This window comes from Canis lupus, chromosome 29, assembly GCF_048164855.1.
Source record: "Canis lupus baileyi chromosome 29, mCanLup2.hap1, whole genome shotgun sequence".
NCBI classification, from domain to species: Eukaryota; Metazoa; Chordata; class Mammalia; order Carnivora; family Canidae; genus Canis; species Canis lupus.
The window spans coordinates 10,910,899-10,935,101 of NC_132866.1; the positions used below are offsets into that span (position 1 = coordinate 10,910,899).

Below are 24,203 nucleotides of genomic sequence, written 5' to 3' on the forward strand. Positions count from 1 at the left end.
TCCAGGGTGTGATTTCACTAATAATTTTTGAGGACTGTGTTGAGTCTTTTCACACACCAGACCTATTGTTTGTAATGGAGACAAGCTGGACTCAGAAAGTCATTTGGTCAAAAGTCCGAGGGATAGAGCCAGGATTTTAACCACGAGTTTAGACCTCAAAATCAAATACTTTGTCTTCCATGCTATGTGACAAGTTTGCAGAGTTTTGTTGTTTTTTAAATATCGTACATTGAATTCCTGACAATTTATTTAGTTTTCTTAAGAATCCTAAAGGAATTTGAATGGTATCACTTCATCCATGATATTTGAGTCCCTGTGGAGTGAAAGGCCAAGCCAACATTTTGTATAGCACCTCATCCCATTATGTGGAGACTCAGCCTGGACGCTATCAGACTCAACCAGTTTCCCCTCTGAGGGGTGTCAGGTTGAGGCTGGGGAGACCCTCCCCAACCAGCCGGCTGCCTTAACTGACATTTTCATTCCCTTATCCCTGTAAGAATCAATACCAACAAATCTGAGTCTCTGGATTTCCAGCTATACAGCTTTATGTGTATAGATTTATGCCTTTGAATATCTTAGGAATCTGTCTAGAATGGATGAGAATACCCCCACGTTTTCAAGTTTCAAATTTCAATCTTCTGATAATAGTTTGGCTCAGATTAAGCTAAGCCTACAGAAAACTTTATAAGAATATGATAAGTCATTTAAGATAAAGAGTCTGGAGACAGGTTACTTAGAGGTCATAAAATTGTCACTATCACAGGCGTGCTTTTTTTTAAAGATTAATTAATTTATTTATTCATGATAGACACAGGGAGAGAGAGAGAGAGAGAGAGAGAGAGAGAGAGGCAGAGACACAGGAGGAGGGAGAAGCAGGCTCCATGCCGGGAGCCCAACGTGGGACTCGATCCCAGGACTCCAGGATCACGCCCTGGGCCAAAGGCAGGTGCTAAACTGCCAAGCCACCCAGGGATCCCCACAGGTGTGCTTTCTTAAGTTTTCTCTTCCACGCCCCTGTGCCTTTCTGAGTGCTGTTCCCACTGTCTGAACACAACCCAGCTGTTCCCTGTCATTGCCTTCCATCTGCCTGTAAAATGCCCAGCTCAGAAGCCATGTCCTCACGACTGAAACCCTTCCGACATCCCTACCTGTCCCTTCTAATGGTCACTCCCTGTTCCTACACAACATTGCATTCATGTGATCATTCCGATCACTCCTCTAGCAAACCCTCACTGACAACCTACCATGTGCCAGGCACCACCCTAGGCCCTAAGAGACACCCATGAATCAACAGACAAAAGTGCCTGCCATGTGGAGATTACACTCCAGCTGGAAACAAAGGACAAAATACACAGCACATAAAGGAAATATAGCCAGTGATTTGTGCAATAGAGAAAACAGAGCAGGGAAAGATGGGTCCAGGGCATGGAAGTGTGAAAGAGGCTTCCAGTTTAAAATAGGGGAACAGGGTAGACCTTGTCGAGTAGGTAACATCTGAGCTGAGGGGAAGTTGAGGGAGGGGTAGGAGCTACCCATGTTGGGGAGGAACATTCTAAGCTGAGGAACAGAGAGTGACAAGGCTTAGGGCAGGAGGTGCATTTGGCCAGAGCAGAGAGGGTGAGCAAGACGACATGTGCAGAGACAACACGGGAGACAGGCCGCAGCAGCCGGGTTGGCCATTCACAGAACGTTGGGTTTTGATGAGTGAAACAGGGATACATTAGAGGATTCTGAGCACAGGGTGTCAGATTCAGGATATTTTAGAAATTAATAGACCTTCCTACTGGATGGATTATGAAATATAAGAGAAAGAAGTAAAGGATGACTTGGGATCCATCCCTCCTTGCTGCACTGGGGCAGAAGTGTTTATGCATCCTCCCCCCCCCACCCTTACTGCACTGCGAGATGCCCAGGACAGAAGCTGCCGCTGGATTCCCAACATCCAGCCTAGGGCAGGACCCACGAGCAAGAAATGTGTGCTGAGTCTGATGGTCAGCCTGAGTGTATCTCAGCCATGAATTTTATTAACAAACAGGAAGGCTGAGAAAAGCTGTTTGACATCACTTGGGGAAAAAATAAGTCACAGGCCAGGAGGGCATCTCTACCCAGCCCTCTAGGTTCTCTTCTCTGCATGGATACTCACGAGACATCATGTACGTTCTGAGCTTGCACAGGTGGACGTGAGAAGTGCTGGCTACAAATGACCTCTTTATTCAAGGATGCAGTGGCAGATGGAACTAACTTTCTGTATTTGTTGAAACATAAGGGGAGAAATCTGTCTTTTCCAAGTATTACAATAGGAATTATTTAGAGCTAAGGAATTCCCCCAATGCCTAGTTTCAGCCAAGCAGACATGCTGCTTTGGGCCTTCTGAGGACTCAAGACAGCTTTAATGCAGTGTGGGGGCAGCCTGAGAAGCCACCAGACCACCCGGAGGTGCCCCACTCTGGCAGCCTCAGCTGTCTGAGAAGCAGAGGTGTCAGGATGAATCACGTTCCTTCTGGGTGCCAAGCATGGCCCTGATCCTGTCCTGTCGGTGCTGCTGGTGGTCCTTTTGCTGTCTGGGGTAGGGGAGTGCAAAAAAAAAGCCACTGGGAACAGCATCAATAAGGGTTTCAGAGATCAGAGGGAGGACAGCCAAAGCAGAGGGTGAATATGGGCAAGGCCACAAGAATGACAGAGGTGCTGCACTTTGCCCCACCGCCCCCAAACCTGTCTGAGAGGGACGTCCACAGCCAGGACTAAATATCCAAAGACCAAAACAAGTACATGTCCAGGGCACCAGCCAAGCATGGAGACAGAAAGGAGATTTTAAAATTCAGCAAGAGGGGATCCCTGGGTGGCTCAGCAGTTTAGCGCCTGCCTTTGGCCCAGGGCATGATCCTGGAGTCCCGGGATCGAATCCCACGTCGGGCTCCCTGCATGGAGCCTGCTTCTCCCTCTGCCTGTGCCTCTGCCTCTCTCTCTCTCTATCATAAATAATTTTTTTTTAAAAATCTTTTTTAAAAAATAAACATAAAATAAAATTCAGCAAGAAACCATTTAAATTCCAGCATGTCATTTTGAAACATAAATAATTTTATGGTTTCATGTCAGTCTTGTTCTGAATTCCATACACTGGATGGGGCGGTAAGCTTTTCAGTATATACAGTCCCCATAAGAATCCAGCCCCATCAACAAACCCAGAGGGTTTCTCAAAGCTGCATTCAGGATGTAAGAAACAGAACCTCTTCGTCGGATTCTAAAAGGCAAGCTCTTCTATGCGACAGATTCTATAAAGTTATAAAGACCAAGCAGTGTTGTCAGCATTGGGAAGCAGGTGTGTGACCAGTTGCAAGGTGACCACAGAGTCATTCTGCCTGGCTTGCGGGAGCATCTCCATTAACCAGCTGCCTTTCTGTGTGCCTGAGCTGTGAGGGAAGCTTGCATCGTGCCCCCAGCTGTGCAAGCAGTCTGCCCATAATGGGCCAGAACCATCACAACCAGCGGTCCTGGAGGGGGAAGGTATTCCCACCCTCAGTGGAACCACCACCAAGGATTATTCATATAGTTTCTGTGCTCCTCGACACCTGCTACATTGCACTAGGTTTATTTATGCTCCCTGAACTGGGGGGTGGAAAATATGTTGCACTGTGATATCTGCCACCTACTTGCTCATGATGGATGTTATATTTGAGCGTAGTGTTTTCTCCTCACTGACACCAGACTAGGTTTCAACATTTTCTCAACATAGCACTCCAGGCATCCACAACCAACCAGCCAACCGAATGGCAGTGGCATGTGACACAAAGCCTGTCTTTCATCCTAATTCTAACGCTGGACTTTTTGAAGGGCAGGACCATGTCCTCTGCATCTTTGCATCCCACATAGCCCCTGTCTCAGAGACAGAAAGCAATCTAGATGAATTTTCCCTTCTAGAACTTTAATATACACTCAGCACACTTCCCCCATGCATGTGGGAATACAGAACCAAATCCAACGTGGCCTACAACTTCCAGAATCCTAGAGTCATTCAATAAACACTTACGAAACCAGCTCTGATGAAAGCATATATCATAGTGATGATCCCAAAGAAATGCTGTACACGTCACTCTGAAAGGCCAAAGACATGGCCCCAGAAATTAGCTTAAGTAGAAGGTGTTATTTTAAACAAATGGCAATTAAAGTATCCTGACTCCTTGAAGAATTTCCTTCTAGAAGCAATACTGCCAGGCTCTCAGACATCCTGGCACTCTGTGATAAAAAGGCTTCAGATGACATACATCATTACTAAGCCATTCCTTTTGCATCTATTTCCCCCATTACCATTGTTAAGAAATGGAACAGGAAAGGCTTCTGCAACTGGATAATGACTCCTTCTGAATTCTTTCCACCAGTTGTAAGGAGCTACCCAATCTGACAGTCTGATTTGTTTTCATGTCTCCTTGAACCAACCAAATAGGAGGTAGGTTGCAATTTTTGAAAGTGCCTTAAAACTTCCATGAGCCTCATTAATAACAGGGTCGATCCACACATTTGAGTGGGTGCCTCTTATTCCCATTGTGGCAGAAGCTGTGACTTCCATAACACCCAATTACACCACCTAATGAAGCATATTAATCAGTCCTCATAGCTTTGGGGCCACCAGTGAAGGGTCTGTTGACCTTTGGAGCTGGCTGAGCCATCATTGTCATATGTTGCACGTCAGATTTCTAATGAAGCTAGGTGTGGTTAGAATCTGCACTCATAAAAAAGAAAAAAAAAAGAGAAAAGAAAGAATCTGCACTCATGCTTTACTAGCAGCAAGCTCATGTTTTTCAGTGCCCCTCCTCCCATTTTTTTGAGTAGAGCGGTGACTATTTGAGACAAATAGCCTAAACTAGTGCTTTGGATCCTTCTGGATGAGCTCAGTTGTCTCTATTTCTTTAGCACTGATGCTCAGATCAAGTGAATTAATGCAAACGGGAGCACTCTGCATGGCAAACAGCACAGAGTAAATAGTGATCAGTAAGTAGGACACTCACCTAGCAGACCCCATGATGTTCCAGCCACCACCCAGTCAGACCCCAGCTCACAACATTGGCTGCTCAGAGATGCCTGGAGCACCCAGATTATTCTTCTCTGAGTGAGACTTTCTGGGATTTCCATTGGCTACTTTTGGGCAAGTCTGTGGGCTTAGTGAGATTTGGGGAATAAATGTAAGAATTAAATAAATGTATTCATTTCTGTGACCTTGGGCAACTTATTTCATTTCTCAAGTATTGGTGTCCCATTGATAAAATGAGTACTCAGGGGGGCTGGTGGACTTTATCTAGTAACCTCAGTGGGGTACATTGAACAGAATAATATCTCAATAAACAGCTATTATTCATTAAATATTGTTTTTAATGCAACTTGAACACTTTTGAAGGACAAATCTGCTTGGTCCACTAATGGACAAAGTTTTTTGTCACCTTGAGATAAGATAAGTCTTTTCCTTGAGTGGAAGGAATTGAGATGATGGGGACAAAGTGACCTGCAAGGCTGGCTCCTCGGGCAGGAAGAGAATGCACTAAGAACCAGAGAACAAAAGTCACTTGGGAGCATTTTGTGGATTTAGAGCTATTTTTGTAAAAAGAAAATCTCCCTGTAACTTACTCATGCTGACCCCCCGGAAGCAGTAAAGATAAAACTGCTCAAAATGAAAAATGAAAACTGTCCAAAGGCAGAAAAGTACAGGGTAAGTGTTTTTATCAGGACTGTCCAGCCACACCAGACTTCCTGACTTCTGGTCCCATATTCTTTCCTCTCAACCAGCCACTTTCCATTTTGAATTTGGGCTAAGATCAGAGAAATCTCCAGAGAGGACTGTGTCAGGAGGCATCAACAACTGCCAAGTCAGAACAGGTGTCCCCTTCAGTACCAACAGCCAACCTTACAGAGCACTCCCTGGTGGCTCCTTCACCACGAGCCTTATCTCATTAAACCTTTTCAACCATCCCCAGAGCTGGTACCAGCATTATCCTCATTTGACCTAAGAGGAAATTGAGCCTCAGTAAAGTCAAGTGGCTTTGACAGGCAAGCTTCCTAGCCTTACACAAACTATTCTACACACTAGAAGAAAAAGGGAAGGTGCCTTGAATTGTTTCATGAGACTATGAAATCAAAACTGGACAAGAAAATAAATTATATTCTAATCTTCTTTATGAACACAGAGGCAAAAATGCTAGATCAAATATAGGAAAATTGAATTTGACCCTATCCCACACAGAGAAAGAGAGAGAGACTATAAAAACATTAGGGCCAAATAGGATTTGTCCTATGAATGCAAAGATGGTTCAATGTTAGAATATCTATAAATATAACCTACTATATTAGCAGATTTAAAGGAGCAAAGTGAAAGGATCATTTCGATTATAGTAGGCTGCATGGTGGTTTTCCAAAAGCTATGTCCTTGCCCTAATCCTCAAGCCTGTGAATGTTACTTTATTTGGAAAAAGTCTTTGCATAATCAAGAATTTTGAGATGAGGAGATGATCCTGGATTATCCAGGCCCTAAATTCAATGTGTCCTTAAAAAAAAAAAAAAAAAAACGCTAGGAGAATATAGAGCAGAGAAGGTGATGGGAAAATGGGAAAATAGATTCTGTGATTAAAGAAACGCAGTTCCTAACCCAGGAATGTCAAGGATGCTGGCAGCTACTATGGGTAGGAGAGAGGCATGGCATGGATTCTCCTTTAGAGCCTCCAGAAGGAACCCAACCTGCTGACACTTTAATTTCAGACTTCTGGGCACCAGAAGGAAGAGAGGAGGAGAATGAATTTCTGTTGCTTCAAGTCATCAGGTTTGTGGTAATGTGTCACAGCAGCCACAAAACAAATACATTCAGTAGTATTCAACATGAGTTCATAGAAAATAACTTCCAGAAAACTAGGAATATAAGGGAAAGTCAATTTACAGATGAGCCGAAGATTCTCACAACACATATCCATCATAGGATTAATACTCAAAATGTGGAAAGAATTGCAAGTCAATAAGGAAAAGACCAAAATCCTAATGGAAAAAAGGGGGGGCACTAAAAACGAACATTTCACAGAACAGACAATGCAACTCAGCCTCACCTGTAATCAAGAAAATGCAAATTAAAATATTAATGAGATTCTATTTCACGCTCATCAAATTGGCTAAAAGTTTAGAATGAAAGTATCAAGTTGGCAAGTGTGCAGAAAAATTAACTCAGCAGGCCTGACTGCTCAAATCTTATACATTCTTGGGAGGGCCTGTTTACATGACCAGCCTTTGGCTGGCTCCTGAGAACTGAGCTGCTGGAATCTTCTTTATGCTTTAAGCGATAGAGCATCTTATATACCCTAACTATGCTCTATCAGCTCTCTAGGTAATTTGTATAAACACTGTGATTTTTAGTGCACAGCCACTTTCCTTCTGCAGGTCTAGAGTTTCAGTAACTATCACTAGTCACAAAGGCAACATGTGTGTATGACCAACCTCCATTAAAATCTCCAGACCCGTGGGCTCAAGTAAGCTTTCCCTGGACAGACAGCACTTCACAAGTATTGCTGCAGTTAGTTGCCAAAGGAATAAGCATGTCTTAGACAACTCCCCTGGGAGAGGACTTCTGGAAGCTCATACCTGGTCTCCCCAAATTTGGTCCCATGTGCCCTTCCTCCTTTATTGATCCTGCCTTGTACTTGTTCACTGTAATAAACCATAGCCATGAGTTGAAACTATTTCTGAGTTCTGTGAATCCTTCTAGGAAATCACTGAACCAACAATGGTCTTGGGGACCATTGGAGCAGTGAGAATGTGGGGAAACAGGACTTTCACACACAGCTGCTGTGCCCATCATTTTGGAGAACAATATGACGAGACCGGAGAAAGTTTAAGATGTATGTGTGCTAAATCCCAACAACTACATATCTGTTTCTGGTCTAGGAAACCTCTCCCCCAAAGGTCACGTAGGAAAATGTTTGCTGCAGCATTTTTTTCTCAAAGTGAAAAACTGGAAGCAATTTCAAAATCCATTGAAAGGAGAATAGAAAAATAAACTGTCATATATTTGTATAACAGAAAATGACAAAGCATTTTAGATGAATAAATAACTACACTGACATGGATAAGCCTCAAATATTATACAAAAGGAGGGAGTTGAAAAATTATATGCACAGTAGGATGCTACTTATGCAAAGTTTAAAAACATGTAAGATTATCTAAAGCATAAGAATGACACCAAATTCATGACAGAAGTTATTCACTAGAAAGAAGGAAAGAACAGGGGTAAGGGAGGGGGCAAAAATGGGGTTTACAGAGATCTGCAATGTTTTATTTCTTACCAAAAAAATTTCATAGCGAATATGGTAAATAAAATTAAAGCTGGATAGTGTGTCTTCTATATTATGCTATATATTTGCAGCATCCCACAATAAAAAAAAAGTTAGACTAACAATAACATAAAAATGAAGGGTCCAGTAATTTTTGTAAGATCACAAATTATATCCAACTGAGATCTCAGACCCAGCCCCCAAGCCTGGCTATAAACTTCACCATGTGTCCTTTCATTTCAGTGATCTGTTAATTAAAACCCAGGCAAATTAACCTAATCCCATCTATAGTATGTTCATGCAGAGCTCTGAATTAAATTTAAATAAAGCTCATTTAGCATTACAACTTTAGTTGCTATTTACATTAATTATATTCTGAGTTCTCACAATCTCTTTTTTTAAAGATTTCTTTTTTTTTTTTTTTTGGATTTTATTTGTTTATTTAAGAGAGGAAGAAAAACAGAGAGAGCATAAGCAGGGCAGAGGGAGAGGAAGAAGCAGACTCTGCTCAGCGGGGAACCCAACATGGGGTTCAAACCCAGGGTCCCCAGGATCATGACCTGAGCTGAAGGCATACATGTAACCAGCTGATCCACCCAGGCATCCTACTCACAAGCTCTTAATATGATGGTCCCACACTAATAACAAAGATCTTAGAGACGAGCTTCAGGAGGGCAATAAAAAAAAATCCTAGAGAAAGAAAAACTAGTTAGTAAATCTCTTGAGCCAAGGGGTGTCTTATCAATATTTAAAATATTGAAGAAAATAAAATTAAGATCAATATGAAGGTCTTCAAGACATACACCTTGGCTGAATATAAGCTAGAAGCAGTTCTCAAACAATTTACATAATGTATTGATGGGTTCACTTTATCCTTTAAGAAACATAGATTTCACTTTGTCACTGAGACATCACAAGACTATAACCAATGTAGCTTGTATTTAAAGACAAAAAGCCAGGGGCACTTTGGTGGCTTAGTCAGTTAAGCTGGGATTGGGCCCATGTTGGGCTCCCTGCTCAGCAGAGAGCCTGTTTCTCCCTCTCCCTCTGCTATACATACGCCCTGCTTGTGCGCACTCTCGTTCTCTCGCTCTCTGTCAAATAAATAAATAATATCTTAAAAAAAAAAAAAGACAAAAGCCAGAGAAGGATAAAGATCAAACATCTGAATTCTCAAAAAGAAATTAACAGAAGATGTAAGGCATTTATAGTGAAATTGTTTTATAATTTACACTAAAAAGGGGGGCGTTGACTAGTTTTAATATTTTTAAGTTTTTTAAATTAAAATTTGCCAGAAATTATAAGGAATTATTTTATGTTTTTATGGGGCTTTGTTTTGATTTGTTTTAGTCAACACACTTTCAATTCAATTTAACAAAGTTTTCCCAAAGAATTATTTATGAGAAGCATTTTTCTAGGTTCTGTAGAGGTAAGTCCCTTTGGTGTAATAACAGTAAAAACCACTATTACTATTGCTACTCTGTTGGATACTTCTCCATGTGCCAGCAGCTCTGCTAGAAGATTTGCACAAGAATGAGAAGGAAATGTATGTGTATGTGTGTGTGTGTGTGTGGACACAAAGGCTGAAAAACATAGTAACAGTTAAGGAACTTATTAAGACTATAGAGCAAAAAAATGGAGACAGGAGTTCAGAGAAAGGAATTTTAAAGTTAGAGATACTGAGGGTAGAGATGTTCTCAGTAATTATGAGGATGCTAGAGTCTATGAGTTTTCTAGTGTTGCTGTAACAAACTTAGTGGCTTAAAAGAACATAAACGTATTTACTGTCTTATAGTTCTGTAGGTGAGAAGTCCAACGTGGGTCTTCTGAAGCTAAAATCAAGGAATGCAGGGCTGTGTTCCTTCTGGAGGCTTTTGGGGAGAACCGGTTTCCTTGCCTTTTCCATTCTGTAGTGGCCACCTATGTCCTCATGGTCCCTTTCTCAATCTCCAAAATCAGCAACACCCAGAATCCTATTTATATCACATCACTCTGACCTCCTTTGCTGCCTCCCTCTTCCACTCTGAAGGACTCCTATGATTCCATTGGGTTCATGCACATAACACAGGATAATCTCCCTATCTTAAAGTCAGTTGATTGGCGACTTTGATTCCATCTGCTCCCACAATTCCCATTTGCTATGCAATGTAATATATTCACAGATTCCAGGGATTAGAATGTGGCCATCTTGGAGTGGGCATTATTCTTTCTACCTCATCAAGGTTGTTAGAGAACCTCAAGTCAAATTAGCTTAAGCAAACAGGTCTCTTTTTTATAAAGATGCCATGATATCACAGCAATTTAAAGGCAGCCTAGCCTCAAGAACAGAACCCAGCCAGGATTCCCTCCTTCCCAGCCTCTCATCTGCGCTTTGCTCTACATCAGCAGATTGTGTCTTCCACTGAAGACTAAGTACCTTTATTTTGGATGCATGCTTCAGAATATGGCTGCCAGCAGTTCATGGAATGTTATATCTTACATCCCAGACATCAAGAAAGGGAGCCTATTCTCTATCTTGCTTTTACTCTCTTCTAGTTCCAAGATATCATAGACAACACTGCTTGGTTCATCTTGAGCCACGATCTTAGCTGGAGGTTCAAAGAGGCTGCCACATTGAGCCACAGAAAAGGTATAGGAGTAACAGTGAGGTAAGCAGTTCCCCAAAAAAGGTGAAGGAATGGTAATGAGTAAGCAGTGACTAGTTATCTACAACAGTGACTGAGTAGGGCATCGCCCTGGTATTCAAGGGCCACACAGACCAGAGGAAGATGCAGAAATACACAGATTTCAACATAAGGGGATGAGTGTAGTTATCTCAGTCTGCACAAAATCCTATGGGAGTGACCCCTTCCATCAGCAGAGTTCAGTGAGGCTGAAATATAAGGTAGAGTAGAGGATTAGCTCAAGATGAAACTGGACAGAAAAAGCAGGAACAGATTCTGAAAAGTCTTCAACAAGAGCCAAGATCTTCTTTTAAAATAGGTGACTGGCAATATATGGAATCGGTGTTTTAGAAAGATCATCCTTCCACCCCCTTGCTTAAGCAGGGGGCTGACAGTTGCTAGACAAAGCAAGACTTGGTCCAGAGGCACAAGGTAGGAAGCTGTGACTACTCTCTAGAGGGGAATTCAAAAGTGGGCTGAAGCACTGGGGTGGAGATGGAAAGGACTAAGGCACCTTCAGAATACATTTCAGAAGACAGAGGAGAGCAAAGCTGATGAAGGAGTCCCAGGGGGGTAGCTGTGGTTGGGAATCTGGTAGCCTGCCTCCAGAGAAGGGATATCTTGCTGGTTGGGAAGAAATTAAATCTAAACTGACTTGGGGGGACTTTCAGTCTTTTCCAGGGGTACTCTAGTAAACGTTTACTGGCCTGGTTGTGGGGAGGGCCTAATCTGTACAGCTTACAAATTTCCTGGCATAAGTACGCCTACTATGGCCAATTTCAAACTACAGGAAGCCACTAGATGCAGATCTGGGAAACGAGCCAGTAGCAGTTGGCTTAGCACACCCTGGCTTCTCATTCTCCATTATGATGCTCCTTTAAATCCTTTAAAATCATCATGTCCCATTCAATGGAGAGGTCTCCAGATTAAGGCTTTCCCAGAAGGACCTTGAAGGGATCTGTTGCTCATATACTTCTCCTGTTCAACCTTCTCCAGGCCTCCTCAGCAATTGAACACCCAACCATAACACAAAGGAGAAAACACAGGTTTGTAAAAACATGGCCAAACATTGAGAAGAACAGCTAGACAATGAGTGAAAAGAGAACACAGCAGATAAAATGGGAGGTGGTATAGTCCAGTGGCTATACCTCTGATAACTCAGAAGTCAGACCACCTGAGTTTCAATTTAGTTCCTCTACTTGCTAGCTCTGTGACCTCGTCCCAGGTATATAACTATGCAGTGCCTCTAATTTTGATCTTCAAAGTGGGGATGTAACTGGCAGTCCTTTCTTCCTAGAGTTATTGAGTGGATAAATAAAATAAGGTAAGATAGTGCTTGGTGAGTAATAAGCACTCAATAATGCACCCGATGATAGTGAGAGCTCCATCCCACTTGTCTAAGCTATGGAAGCTAATGAAATTACAACCAAAGGAAAAAAGGCTTTCATTCCTTTACTGACTTTGATAAGGAATTGGATGGGATGTGGTCAACATTATGTTGGATGCTGAGGCCCATGAAGTCTGAGAGTTTGGGAATGTGTCTCCCTCATCCCTATCTCCAGAGTATAACATAGGGCCTGGCCCATAGAAGGGGCTCAATACAAATTTTTGCTAACTAGATAGAGTGCTAAGTGCTGCAAGGTCTGACTTGGGGGGCTTCTACTGGCACATTTCTCTAAAGCGTTAATGATGTTAGTGTCTTCCTTAAGCCGGAAGAAGGTTACCAATGAGACAATCAATAACAAAGGCTACTACAAACACATTTATCTTCGAAAAGCAAAGGCAAATTTCTCTCCAAAGTTTAAGTGGCAGCTAAAGCACTCTCTCAATTTTCATAAAAAATAATCAAATGTCAGGCTTGTAAATATTTATGATCCTAAACAGTTCATATTTGAACATCAATTGTTTAAAAATCATTTGAGGGCTTTTTGACAGAAATCTTGTATCCTATACCATTCCCCATACACACTACTTAGAAAAACACCCCTTCATAAGGTCTTCCAGTATAAGGTCACAAAGGGAACTAAATGTGATTGTACAGGCCCATCCAGCTTCATTTATTCTGGGCAGTACATTTAGAAGGTTAGAAGAAAACAAATTCACTGAAAAGGAGGCCACTGTGACTCTTATTCATAATTAAATATTATTTGGCTCTTGGTGTTTCTGCTTCTCAGATGAATTTCCAGATAGAACACAAGAAGGAAATGAGAGAAAGGCTAAGAAAACATTATCATGCTGCAATGCTCATTACGTGTTCCCATCAGGCAGAGGCGTGACAATGTGCTTTGGTTAAGTTCATAATCTTCTGCCAGCAACCACCTATGACTTCAAATGAGTCATCTAGGCCTCAGTTTCCTCAACAGCAAGAAAAAATATTCAAGATTATATAAATAGCAAGCATTGTTGGTGTACTTTTAATCATTCATCTTTTAAAAACTCTGAACTTGTGTGCATTATCACCCTAAAACACAATGGTTTTTTTTTTAAATTAAAGTTAAATAAAGCACAATGGTTCATCTACTTGATAATAGGCATCTAAGAATAAGAAAAAAATAGACATATTTTACTCAACCACTAAAGAATAAGCCCAAAACTCTCTGAAACCATGAGTCTCAAGTATTCCACTCCATCAATACTCCATCCAGAGCAAAAATGTCTGGGCATTACTTAAATTTCAGTTTTTATCCATTTTCTGCTACTCTGCTAGAAAAGTTGAAAGAATGGAGAATATGGAGAAGCCTTATAAGCAATCTGTGAAGTCTGTTTTAACAATCGACCAGACTGTATAAATTTGTCAGAGCTCAGAAATCTGCAATCACTTACTAGGATTTCTTTGGTGTGATTGGCCGATTGGAAGAGCAACTTGTTCACTTACAGTAATATCTAACTGATATGAAATTGTCAGAGGCTGAGGGATTCTACGGTTTTTCCAGAAAACTGACAAAGATGAAAACTTTCTTTTTAAGCCTGAAGGATTGGATGCTTTCCAAAATATAAGCCCTGTTTCCCTGTCTGCTTATCTTGAGAATGAGCTCAATTAAACCTTTTTGGGAAATCAAGTTCAGCACTATTGAATACCCACTGTCCAGGCTGATATGGTCAGGCACTAGCCTTCCCTGCATTGCAGCTGCACCCTAAACATGTGACCCAAACTTAGCCAATGGAACATTCTGGGGCACATTAGGAAAAGGTGGGAGTAACTGAGGGTTTTACTGTTTGGGGTCCAAACAAAAAGAGATGAGAAGGAAACAAAGATGCTCTTCTGTACATAGTCGCAGCCCGCAGTGAGGGAGGCCAGAATAGCACCCTGAGGATGACAGATACCTGAGTGCTTGGAAGCATCACTAAACCACTGAATTAAGCTTGGATAGGACCCAGGATTTCTGGGCAGGTGAGAAAATAAATATCCTCTTGCAAAGTCACTGCAGTCAGGAGGATCCTTTTCTTGCATCTAAAAGTGCTTAGCTGATAGGCAAGGTCTCCAGGAGAGGCTAAATTGGGGTTCAGAGCCAGACTACTTGTGGAACAGGTGACCCAGCAGCCATTCCAAGTAACTGCACAAGTTGATATTCAAGGTGATCTTTCGTTGGACTATGAATGATGAAAGAGAGTGTAGATGTTCACTCACAGGCATCTGCCTCACAAAGATGATGGGTAGGAAGGAGGGGCAGGTAACTGTGTGGCTTGGTGTCCAGGTGTGGCAGAAAGTGTGACCATGAAGAAAGAGCCTGGGCTCTAACTCGATCATAGCTCCGCCACATACCAGAAGTTACATTAGATCCCTGGGCACCTTCCCTAAATGAGGCAGTAATAGTGCCCTCCTCACAGGGCCGTTGGCAGGACAGAAGGCTGGATTTCACTGGCTCTACCACATTGCAGATGCCAAGATGTTAAAATGTGAGGAATGAAGGGGAAGGGTCTTTGACTTGGTGAAATGTGTTGAGTTTATAAAGTGCCTGGCACAGAGAAGGAGCCATGGGCATGTCTGCCATGGCTGATAGATCTTTCCCTCCAGCTCCACTTGGGACCCAGGACACAGGGGCCCCCAAGGACTGGTGATTTAGGTGGTGAGGAGAGGGACCCCTCCAGCACAGAGATGGCAATCCCACAGAGCAACTCCAGTGGAAACCAGGAAGGCATGGGGCCGGCCGGCCATAACAGGGGGGTCACTGCAGAGCAAGGTGAGGACAGGAACAGGTGCATCATGGTCCCCACTATGCCTGCAACTTCACTGTGCACATTTTTGTGGGCTGTTGGGAGGTCAGTTCCTCCCCACCCCCCACCCCCCACCATGAAACGTCCCATCACACTATCCGTGTGAGCTCTGGTGGTGATGACTATTCCTGGATTCCTGCCTCACCAGCTGGGTCCATCCACTCCCCTCTCACAGCTCTCCTCTCCTCATTGCTTTCTTTGGATCTTCCTGTCTAGGAAATCAGAAAACCAAATGTCACCAACTATTTGAACAGCTCTTTTGTGAGCAAAACAAAGGCACACTTTATTCCTCTGTTCAGTCACTCAACGGATGATTTCCACCATCTGCTTGTGCTAGACACTGTCCAGGCACTGGGGACATCAAGGCACTGAGAGATTGGGCTCCTGTCTGATGGTATTGACATTTTGGTGGAAAGCAGAGATGACAACACCTAATTAAATCAACAAAATGATGCAGCGGTTATAACTGCTGTGTGGAAAACCAAGTGATGGAAGGATGAGAAGAGTCGGTGGGGAATCAGGGGCAGGACAAGTCTTCTAGATCTCTCTGAAGGTGACATGTGAAATGAGATCTGGAAGGTGGAGCCTGACTTGCAGAAGTCATGCAGAGATTTCCTGGCAGAAGCCATGGCAAGTGCCAAGACTGGAGACAGGAGGCAGCTCAGGGCATTTGAGCAGAAGTGGCCACAGTGGCCAGCAGCAATGAGCAATGGGAGGCCAAGGAAGGACTTGGTGTTCTCCAGTATCAGCAGGAGGTCACTACAGGGTTGTTTGTGGTGGTGGTTCTAGTTTGGTTTTCAGTCCCTGAAAAAAAACACTGTGATCTGTACTTTAGACAGGTTGTACTGGCTGAGGGGCAGAGGACAGACTGTGGGAGACCGGAGACAAAGCAGGGGTGCCTGACCTGGGAGAGAGAAGACAGTGGTGGTGACCGGGCTGGTCACATTGGAAATAATGAGAAATGGCTCAGATTCCAGACATTTCAGAGGAGGAAGGGCTGTGTGGGTTGTCCTGTGTCTCCCAGAAACCGATGTTCAAGTGCTAACCCACAATACCTATGAACACGATCGTTTTTGCAAGTAGAGCCTTTGCAGATACAATCAAGACAAGGTCACAGCAGATTAGGATGGGGCCCGAAATTCAATGGCCGGTGTCCTCACCAGGAGACAGATGTGAAGACACAGAGAAATGCAGGGAGGGAGACTGGATGGGTGCAGCCACAAGACAAGGATTGCCAGCAACCCCTGGAAGTTGGAAGAGGCAAGGATGGGTTCTTCACGAGAGCCTCCAGAGGAGCAGGGCCTAGTGACACGTTCATTTCAGACTCTGGCTCCAGACTGTATGAGATTCAATGTCTGTTGTTCCAAGCCACCCAGTGTGTAGTCCTTTGTTCTGGCAGCCCTGGGAAATTAGTACAAGATTGTGAGAGAGAAGAGCACGCTTTCTGAGAATGGTATGGAGTTCTGCAGAGCTAGAGCAAAGGGAACACATATCCTAATGATGGAAGGAACTTTCTGTGGCCATAAATTACATACCCAGCTGCAGCTCCCCGTCCCCTTCCTTGGAGCGCTGATGATGCAAATGAAAACCCCTACCTTTGGAGCCCTGTGTAACCAAATCGATCACCCATAGCTGAGGGAGTTTCACATGTACACATTCCCCTTCCCCTTCACTACCTCTCTGCTCACTGCTGCCAGCAATGTCACCTGAACAAATTTATGCCACTGAGAACAGTGCTATTAAATCCATCCTGGACAATGACCTGCAGAGCCTTATCTGAGTTTTGGAAAAATGTCCTCCTTTCAAGTCAAAAGATCATTCGACACAATTCAGGGACAAAAGACAAATCAATGCTGACCATCGAAGTGAGCTCTTAATGGAATCGTAAGACAAACTCAATCTCTTGGAACTGTGAAGAGTACAATTTTTGCACAGCCACCCTAAATGGACCACATCAATGCCTGCTTCTCCCTGCCTTAGACTATGAGGAGCTGTTTATGGGTCGGTCTGCTCTGCCAGTGGTCAACTCCCTGAGGACAGGGATCCCATCTGGTTTAAATTTGTTTGAAGCCTAATACATTCACTTATTCAATAAATATTTATGGAGAGCACTCCGAGAAGCCCCAGGCATCTCTCATAGTGGCTGAATTGAATTAAATACCTTACACTCCCTGGTAGAAATAAAATAATGTAAATGGAAGGAAGGAACTTGCTCATTCAAAAATGAGAAAGAAAAAATTAGTAGAAAAGTCTTCTGGGAAGATTTAAGGGTCTCTATATGCAAAGAGGACAGAGACAAAAACAGATAATGGAGAAACTCACCTTGTGAGTTAATTAGGCAGAACCAGGGGATCTCAAGATCCCATCTGACTCTAGGCTAGAATGTTCCACTGAAGGAGGAAGGACAGGCAGGTGTGTAAGAATAGAGATCTCAGAGGGGCACCTAGGTGGCTCAGCCAGTTAAGTGTCTGACTCTGACTCTTGATTTCAGCTCAGGTCATGATCTCAGGGTCATGAGCTTAAACCCCACATCAGGATCCACGCTCAGTGGGGAGTCTGCTTGAGTTCTCTCTCTCCCTCTGCCCCACCCCAACTCATGCTCTCTCAAATAAGTAAGTCTGTCCTTTCCTACTGACCCCTCATCCTACTTTGGAATTGTGTGGGTTTTTTTTTTCTTTATTATCTTTCTGTTCTTCTCCAGTACAACCTCCTGCTTTATGAATATTTGCTCACTGCAGTACATCCAGCACTATACCAGGCACGTGTAGATGGTAAGTATATATAGGTTGAATGTTTGAATACGATGTTAATCTCCCTAAGCCTCTGTCATTTGTAAAATAAAAATTATAGTTATATTCATTTCCCAAGGGCCAACATTAGGGTCAAATGAGATGAAGTATTTTTTAAATGCTTGACTCATAAAAGGTGTTTGAGAGACGAATGCCATGTTATAACTAATAACTAATATCATTATCATTGATATTATGGACATAACGAGCTAATTTATTCAAATATTAAAACTAAAATGAGAACACAGTTAAAAAGGTAAACCATGTGATAAAGAGACCTCTGGGAAATACTTAATAATGTGGGAAATCTATCAGATTAAAATGAAGGCATAGAGAGGTAAATTGGATAAGGAGGAAAGTTTCCCTTAGGTAAGAGACTGGGGGTGCTAACCAGGTGCCAGAAGGAAGAGGGGATCCAGACAACATTTTCCTTTGGATGTGCTCGTGGAGGTTCTACTTGTAGAAGAACAGCAGTGGCTGTACTTTGTCATGGAAGCCCACACAGTCTATCCCTGCCAGCCCCAAGCAAAGTTTGTTCCTTAACACTTGAAATAAAAATATCAAAATTTTTGTCTGAATCATCCAGTTTGCCACCTAAAAGTTGTATTCTCATTACCCATCATGTTTTCTTTGTACCTTCTGTCAGATTTTACCTTAGAACGTACATCTCAGTTTCAGCAAGGCTTGGGATGATACTATTCAATCCACAGTTTATGATGTTACAATAACCTACACCCAGAATCTGGTCATAATTCACACTCCCCTGTAGCTTATTTATTGCTGGTCAAACCATTTGAACTGCAGCCTGTACTTGAAAAACTTTGATCTAGCACATCACCTAGGCAGACCTCTTGAAACAAGTCCATGGCCAGATTTCACCATGAAGTTGGGATGCTGGGTCCATGGCTTCCTCCCTGGAGACTCTTGCACCATTTGTCTTTTGGCTCCAGAGCCATCTGAGACATCTCTCTGTCTGATATATTGAAGCAAAAAGTTGTTCTTGTTTTTATGTCTTTAGTCCAGAGACCAATGAATTTTCTGTAAAGGGCCAGGCAGTAAATATCTTACGACTCTGTGAGCCAGATAGTCTTTGTCACGACTATTCCACTTTGCCATTGTCACCCAAAAAGCAAACATAGACAGTATGTAAATGAATGGCCATGGTGTCTTTTAATAAAACTTAGTCAACAGACAGCTATCGGATTTCATACGAGGACTATAGTGTGCTGCTTTAGTCATGTTTTGCCCTACATTTAGAGAGCCAGAAAACTGATGGACTCTTGCCCTAAGAAACTAAAAGGAAACACATTCTAAAGGCTAACAAGACAACTAGCTCATTTGCCATCAAGTATAATTATCAAAAAAGTTGCCCAATAAATTATAGCTCTTGATTGTTTTATTTGTTTTAACTCAATTCTTTCCAGTACTGATTCCATGGGAGCACAAAATAGGTAGCAGAACCCCTTTGTCAAATGCCTCTCTTACATAGAGCCCAGACATATAAAGCTAAGGGAAGTGATGAAGGGATTCTCCAGGTGGTCTGCATCTTCACTGGTTTGGAGATTCTGGAGTTATTTGGAGATGCTCTGTGGCATTCCTGCAGAACTCAGTTGGTAAATACTGGTGAAGAATACAGAGGATGGGGCTCAAAGTTAGAGACCTGAGCTCTAGACCAGGCTGCTTCCAGTTTCTTTGTAAACTGCAGAGATATAAGGAGGCAAGAGCTAAATAAAGTCCCAGAGATACGTAGAAGGTGATCCTGGCCATGACATACCAAATCCTGGTTTGGGTCCTGTGGACACCTAGCTGGTCTGTGTGGTCTGTATCATTTTCTTCTAGTAAACTTCATTTTGATTTTGACCTTTGCTTAAAAGTTAGCTTGGCTGTGTGTCTGTTCCTTATGACCAAATGATCCCTAAACAGATTAGCAGAATTAGGTTTAATGACATTTCTATCTCCTTCAGCTCATGCCAAAAAAGACATCAAATGGGCCAAAACAATCCTGGCATTCCTTTTATCTGCAAATCCTTAAATTAATAAAATATTTTTCAGTCTTTCATAAGACAAAATTCTAGTATGTGGAAGGAAGATTTGGACTTTCATGTATTTTCCTACAGCTATTTACAGTTCAAATTCCATTTCTGGAATAAAAGTGAACCAGAGAATATTCAAGGCAAAGAGAGGCTAGTGATTCAAAATCAGGGGAGTGTGATTCATGAGACAAGATTAAAATAATTAATGCTACAGCCAAGCTAAATAAAGAGTAAAGGTGTAGAGATAAGCACGTCTGACTACCTAAAAGGAATAAACAACTGTGTGAAGAGGTTCTGGGGTGGTGTAGAGGCACAGTAGGTAAGAAGAGAGCAGGAAAGTTCAGAAAAAAATGTGAATATTGCTAATTCCATTAGAAGGCAAAATTATCCCTCTGCAGGAATTTGCAGAATTATCTACAGAAGTAACTGTGCAGTTTCTGAGGTTGGCCTATATAAGTAGGTACAAGTTGTGTATTAGAGCATTAGTCCCCACTCACCAGGAAGGGATGACATTAGAGACACCTTCTGATTCTTGGGTCTCCCTTAAAGGCTGTGCTGTAACCTGACACAGGCCAGCCTCCAACACACGGCACATACATGGGAACAGAGCCATAAGCACCCAGATGGCAGTGCTTAGCCTAAGAGAATTCATCCCCCACACCTGTGTTTAACTCTCTATCGAAAGAAGGCCTAGATAACTCACCTGCTTGGATTTAAGTACAAAAATTGCTATATAAGACAGTAGGAATGGAATTGATTGGGCCTCAGGGGTCTGAAATATGGACCTCTTACTAGCAATGTGGCAAAGTAGATCATTTTGACTTTCAGTTTCCTTACTTAGGGCATAGGACTTGCTGGGGTAAGAAAACTAAGGCTTATGGGCCAAATCCAGCTGCCATCTGTTTTTATAAATAAAGTTTTATTGGCACACGGCCATGTCACTTCTTTACTATCTGGCTTTTTACAGAAAAAGTTAGCCAATCCTAGTACTAACTCCTTTCTATGACATCTTCCAAATTCTCTGACTCCTCCCCAGGTTGCCATAGAGTAAGCATGTGCTACCAATGGGTGTGTGTGTGTTCACAAGAGGGGAAAAGACGCACCTTTCTCATTCATGACAATGACAGATAATGAGTTGTGGTGTACCTCGAGAGACTTCCCATGACTGCTCAGCCAACCAAGAAAAGAAAGATTCCTGGGGAACAGAGCAAGGTTCATAGCCTTGGATGGGCCTCCAAAGAGAATGAATCTGCATCTTTCATCCTGTATCAACCTGACAAATGACACCAAACAGGTTCTCTCTTCCTCAAGTATTAGAAACACAGCCCATGGTCCCTGCACCCTTGCACATACTCAAAATGGAAACCAACTGTAAAGAATATCACTGCTTTGCTCAGTAGTGGGTTTGGCCAATCCTGCATTTAGTGGATGATTTAAATTCTAGCTTCTCAGAAATTGTAGATTTCTGCCTTCTTCTCAGCTAACACAATTCATGAAGAACAGCCAACCACTAGAAGGGCAGCCAATTTCTATTAAACTTTACCAATTATGTAAGAGGATTGCTTCTTGTTCCAACTATCCATGTACACTGGATGTTAGGGAATAATTTTCCACAGAGAAATCAATTCCTGGAGGGACCAACACCCGCCAATAGCAGCCACTGCCACCGCCCTTGATGTAGTGGTGAAATTATGGGCTGACAGCTCCTGCCAGCTGGTACTTTTCTGATATGGGTCATTTGTCATCTTGACAGGTGGACAGGAAAGCAATTGAATGATAGTTTTAATCCACGTGATAGAAAGCATATTTTTATCAAAAATAAGTGTCTGCAATTATAAAGCTATTTTAAAAAATCATTAATCCTTAAAATCCTGTTACATCTGTTACAAAACAGGCTTCATTAGGGTATTTAACAAAATTATAAAAACAGGTTCTGATTCCACTATCTACATTTCCCTGGTGGCATCCTTCTTTCCCTCAACTGCATTCAGCCAGCAACTGGACTCATAGATCCTGCCAGCTTTGTAACCTTCAGTGGGAACTGTAGCTGCCACCATCACGCCAGCCCTCAAACATGATGCTTCCAAGAGCATCAACAAGGATGGGAAAGGAAATAAGACATTCCCATTAAAAGTGGGGCGGGGGTGGTATTTCCACCACCCCAGCATTGAAAAGCACCACACAGGGGGCCACGGTTTTGCAGCAATCTTGTAAAGTAGCTAACAGCATGTTCCTTGTCTTATGGTCGTCAAGTGTATATTATCAGTAACCACGCTAAAGGAAGTTTTAGGACTTTTTTTCTACCATGTTCACTGATGTATCCAGGTTCTCTGTTATTCTTCCTTCTTTCTCCTGCTGCCTTGTTCCCCCATTTCCCTATTCATAATGAAAAGTTATTTGATGGCTATACTATCTTTAAAAGTCTGAGAAATAGGGATCCCTGGGTGGCGCAGCGGTTTGGTGCCTGCCTTTGGCCCAGGGCGCGATCCTGGAGACCTGGGATTGAATCCCACGTCGGGCTCCCGGTGCATGGAGCCTGCTTCTCCCTCTGCCTGTGTCTCTGCCTCTCTCTCTCTCACTGTGAGCCTATCATAAAAAAAAAAAAAAAAATTTTAAAAGTCTGAGAAATAGCAGGTTCTCTTTCCTGAAATTTAAGCTTCTGGAAAGGGAACTATTTTTGTTGGTGTTTTCTCTTTGTAAAGGGTTTGTGCATGAGGGTGTTTATATTTCCTGGAGGTCCTCTTGTGGTGTTATCAGTAAGAATCTTGGGGGATGGTCTGTGAATCGTTTTGAAAGCTATGGGAATTCAAGGTGAACATGTGTGGCTTTGGCCCCAGGCTCCTGAAGTGGAGAGGAAGCCAGCACACAGCCACCACAGGCTGCTGGCACCCAATATTCTTTACCATCCTCATTTCTGAACAGAGAGAGAGCATCTTTGGGACTAGAACTGATTTACCCCCAAAGCAATGAATGCTGAAATGTTACTAATGGTTTTTCTCCATCACTAATTTCCTAATGTTCTCATATCCTTGTTTCTTGGACAAGCGTTCCCTGCTTCAAGTTTAAGGACGATCCATGTGAACCCAAGCTTTCTCAAAGTGGGAAGGGCAGGCACATTTTCTCAAGACTGATTTTATCTGACTGTGGCTTGTACTTTTTTATTGCCCATTTTATTATCTTAAATATATTATTTTAGCATTTAGCACACTAGTCACTTGAAGAAACATAATGTTCAAATGTAAAGATCCCAGCTGGATTTAGACTGTGGTTTGGAAGAAAAATATTATCATTCCAATGTGATTTGAAAACTCAAAGCCTTTGTGATAAGCACATGTGGAGATTTGCCTTCTAAAATCTGAAAATATTCTCTGCTATTCACAAAGTTTATAAGTGCCCATGAATAAAACATCATGATTTCTCATGGGAAATAGCCTAAAATGTTGTCCAAACAAGAAAAGCCACTTGGAAGCCCTTTGAGGTTACATAAGTCCACAGATACTCCAGCCATCCAAATCGGCAGGAGCCTTTGGGACTGCTTCTGATGATTCCCTTCAATCTCCAATTCTAAGGGTGTTAAGTACCTAGCATTTGGGAGGCACTGTGGAAAACACAATCTCTGCCTTAATCCAGCCTTCAATATGTGTTGTCAGGGCACACAAAATGCTATAAATATGCATTGTTTCTATTATGCAAGCTTGGACCTGTGCACTTTATTTTAGGATAGATATTTCCCATATAGGATTTCAGGGGTTCTCAAATTCATACCTTCTCTAGGTCTTCACTGCCTGTAGTTAAGGTTTGCAAAGCCTCCCCACCTCTGACTCTCTTCTCCAGTCCCTCCTCCAAACATTGCTAGAAGTACTTTCTGGATACCTAGGACTGCTCATCATTCTCTAAGTTTGATGGTTCCACATCATCTATAGAATGACATTGAAGTATTGCAGCAAGGAATTTACTGCATTTCTGGACTAGATAGAGTAGCAGGAGGATTTACCCTCCCATCCAAACTAACAAAAAAAAAAAATACAGAATATAGGAAATAATGGTTTCCAAAACACTGAGCATTAGCCAATGAAAAACAGTGAGGGATAGGAAATAGGGTGAGCCCTACAATTGTTCCTCTATACTGTAGAGAGTTTCTGGGCCACAACACAGGCTGGGGATACCAGACAGAGCCTGGCAAAGTCCCTGAACTGAAGAGACAGA

The 24,203-nt window shown here is 42.5% G+C and overlaps 1 long non-coding RNA gene across 1 annotated transcript in view; it reads right to left on the reverse strand.

Moving 5' to 3' along the window:
• LOC140620535 (uncharacterized) overlaps positions 1-24,203 on the reverse strand; it is a 73,963-nt gene that overhangs the window by 26,332 nt on the left and 23,428 nt on the right. The gene's annotated exons all lie outside the window — the stretch shown is intronic.